We start from the raw sequence: 4003 nt of genomic DNA, 5'->3' as shown, positions 1-4003 counted from the left end.
TGCATGGCAGAATGCAAAACGCGTTTTAGTTTGCTTTTCAACCGCGTTTTTTAAGATGTAATGGTTGATGATTTAAGCAGTTTTGTTCTGGAGATAGGCTTCTTAAAAAAAAAAGAAAAAAGAATCTACATCTCCTTATATAATCATTCATAATAAAGAACAACGTATTTCTGCAAGCACTTTGGGTTTGGGTTTTGTTTTGTTTGTTTGTTTCTGATTTCACATTAAATTTACTGGCCCCAAACCCTGAGCTGTGTTTTTGTATTTGGGCTTTTACCAGCAGTAGAATGTCTCCTATAAACATGTTGTTAACTTGCTGGCATTATAAGCATTTCCTCCTCCATAGCTTTGCTGTGAAAGGACTTGGTAGATTTACATGAGCCTAACACACTTTCCTAGTGACACAGTTTTTCTGGTGACAGCATTTCCTGGAGGGCGCAGGCCTGTCTCCATGGTTTACACTATCTTCTGCTAGTGGGGAAAAGAATAGACATCTGTGTTGGTCAACCTATACAAAGAACAGCTGGTTTAGTCCCTACAGAGGTATTTTCCCCTTGAAGAGGATTGTTTGGTCTTGTCCTTACCGCTAAATTTTTTTATCTTTTTCTCAGCCCCCGGGGAACCAGCGCTCATCCAATATCCTGAGGCAAAAGTATAAACGAGACAGTAAAACTGAAGTGCCCTGTGAGGTAAATGTGCAGGGGTCAGCTTCAGTGCTGTGCCCTGACCTTGGTGAGGTTACTCACCGTAAAACTCCGTCTTGGCTGCGTTGTTTACTTCCAAAGAGCTGCTGGCCATTTACTGTCACCCTCCAGGAAAAAGAAATATAATTGTTTTGCAGTAGTGGAGGCAGGTCTTTGGAGATCTGACAAAACCTCAGCGTCTGGGTGCACTGTCAGAATTTGATCTTTAACTCCTGCGAGCAACTTCAGGAGAAATATATTTGGGAGAGCACACACTGGAAAAATAAGCAGGACCAACAAACCCTCCCTGCTGTTTCCCTGCTCCACTTCACCACGTTGCCCTGGGGAAGTCCTCACGTGGATCCATCCTGGAGCTGGAGGACATGAAGTCCACTGCCAGGCTATTGAATTCTCACAGACCCAGAAGGATGGTGGCATTACCAATGGTTTTGCATTATTCTAGACGAGTGGCTTCATTTTAAAGCAAGTGCATGTGGGGTTTTGCTGCTTTGCTCTGCATTTAGAGGTATTGGGACGGGGTTGCTGACGGGGCCGTTAGCACGTCTGCGCGTGCTGGCTGCCGGGCTCGGCGGGAGGACGGAAGGCAAGTGCCGATGGAGACTATTTTAAACAAAAAGCAGAGTGGAGACAGGCCAGAAACCACACTGCAGAGGTCCTCGGGGAGCCGCAATAATTCCTCTTCCTGGCCAAAGGCTACTTCCTGCTTGTCTGAGCAAACAATCCTGCCCAATTAGTGGGGTCCTCAGGCATCTCAGAATTAGGATTTGGCACCAGTGCTGCTGTGCTCCTGGAGAGGAGGCTCACCCCCATCCTGTCCTCTGCAAATGGGGCTGTGCAAGGCTGCTTCTTTTGCAAATCCTCAGAGGGCTGCTGGGGCTGCAGCCCTTCACCACACCCAGCGCTGAGAAACTGGGCTGAACACCAAAATATCTGTCTCTGACTTTAAGCATGATAGGGAGACGGGACCTTAGCTCTTGCTTTCCCAGCCAGTCTCCCCGTCAGTGGAAAAATCACAAAGTGCTCAGCTGTTGTGGTTTGCAGTGCTAATATTTCAAGCCTGAGGAAGGGTTTGTTCCTGAGACAAAGATCGAAGTCTTTCAAATTGTATCAGTTGCTCCACAATGATGTTATCCCTTCCTATGGACCTGGCCTGGAAATGCTAACCATTCCCCAAAGGACAGGGGTTTTGAGACAGTCCTGACCTCTCCCCACATGTACCATGCTCATGAGAAGGGCTTTCACCAGGTGTTGTTTGCTTAAATAGAGTTCTGGTGACAGCACGGTTACGTATGACCACTGGGGACAGGGTAGATAAGGAAGGAGCAATTGAAAAAAAACACCCTGAAAGCAGATACGGAGGCACATCAGGAAGCCAGGGATGCAGTTGAAAGAGCATCGGCTCCGCAGCTCTGAAAAACAGCCAAGGGAGAGAGAGAGAGTGCTGCGGGCTGAGAGTGCTGGAGGAGGCTGGTGCTGCTGGGCAAGGAGTGCTTCGGTCCTGGGATCACAGCTGCACGGCTGCCTGGTTTTGGTAAAAGCACCATTGCGTCAGTGCCTGCATTGCCAGTTCTGTTGCCCTAACAGGAACAACCCAAAGACCTCGAGCATGATAAGATCAGGAGGGAACAGTGTGGTTTATTGATGGTTTTGGGGAGGGGAGGTTGGACGAATGGAAAGCTGGCAGAGGACAGGCAGCTTGCACAAGGCCACCAAGGAAATACGTGGCAGAGAGGCTGCATGTGGGTGTCCTAATCTCCGAGTGAATGTCCTAATTGCTGGAGTATCCTTGAGTTTCCTTTGGCAGGAAGCAGAAGGCCTGCTGCAGGAGCCAAACTGTTAAGCTCCATCCATTACTTACAACATTTTATTTATTTATTTTAAGTGGTTTTCTGCCTCATTATAGGGTGAACCATCCTTGAGGTCTCCCTTGGAGCTGTCTCCTGGTATTTAGGTTCAAATGTTCCCTATTCCAGGCCCAGTTCCTCACCTACTCACAAGCCCAGGGTACTGACTCTGTTGTGTTACCCTTGGTGTGAATTTGGGAAAAGGATTTGCATTGAAGCCTAGGGCACTAACTGATGAAAAGTGACTCAGAAACCTCTGTTGCTCATACCTCTCTGCCCTTATGAGCACTGGCCAGGTGGGAGATAAGGGCATGCTGAGCTAGCAGCCAGCCATGGGCCAACAGGAACAGATAAAGACATTCCTCCTCTTTCTCCTTTGCAGAGGTGCTTGCTTGGGTTTGCCTCCTCTTTATGCGGGTGATGAATTTTTCTTTGTCTGTTCATGAGAAACAAATCAGCAGGAGCGTTATCTTGGAGGCATCTACCCCTCTTCTGAATGTGGTTTAAATTGGCAAGCTGGTTCAAAAGTTTGAGGGTGGAGAGGAACCCACAGGCCTTATCCTCATATAAACTTTGCTTCCTGAGCTAAAAATGGGTCCTACACCTTCTGCATAAACTTAACCTCCCTTTGCCATCTCCCAGGCAGCTATTTGCTTGCAGCAAGTAACGAACTCCTCTGTTCATGGCCTGCCCTGACTGTGTCAAAGGGAATCTTCCTCTCTCTCCACCTCTTTTTCCCTGTCCCTCACCACCACCCACCCAAACCTGCTCTGCCTTCCAGGGTCTTGGAAGTTGGAGGTCTCCTTTGATCCAAGGCTTAGCTCTGGGAAGAATAACTCGCTCCACCTGGGATGTGTCCAGCCATTGTTATCTTCATGCCTTTGAAGCTGCCTGACTGCAGTGCACTTCTCTGCACCACTGTCTTTACTCCTCCAGGTCCTTTTAACAGCCCCTTCACAGCTGCCTTTGCCTCCACCCCAGGCATTTGGCATTGCGATACCAAACAGGGAAGCAGAGATACCCGTAACGTTAATAAAATATTCCCCCTCCATCCCGTCGGCTGGAGTCACTGGCTCTGGAAGGAGGCCTTACTGGCTGCAACGAGGGATGCTTTTGTTCGCCTGGTGTCCCACCAGCTCGCTTTCCCATGAGGAGAGCTGCATCAGTCTGCCACGACCCAGAGAGCAGAGCAGCATGGCAGAACAAAATGAGAACAGCTACCCCATTATAGGCTGGAAATGAGCCCAGGTGAAAAGCTCTGCTCCAAGTAGCTCTGAGCTTTGGAGAGAAGTTTTAACTCCACACCAAGAACTGAGTAGGAAAGTTTTTGTGTTTTTTTTTTTTTTTCTTTTTTTTTTTTCCCCAAACATGTGTGTCCTCTCCTCATTGCCAGGGTACCTGGGCACCCCAAAGTCCTCCAGCAGTGACAAAAGCAATACCCACCAAATGCTGAAG

This window comes from Anser anser, assembly GCF_964211835.1.
Source record: "Anser anser genome assembly, chromosome: 5".
In the NCBI taxonomy this organism is placed as follows: Eukaryota; Metazoa; Chordata; class Aves; order Anseriformes; family Anatidae; genus Anser; species Anser anser.
Note: the sequence above shows the minus strand (reverse complement) of the source record.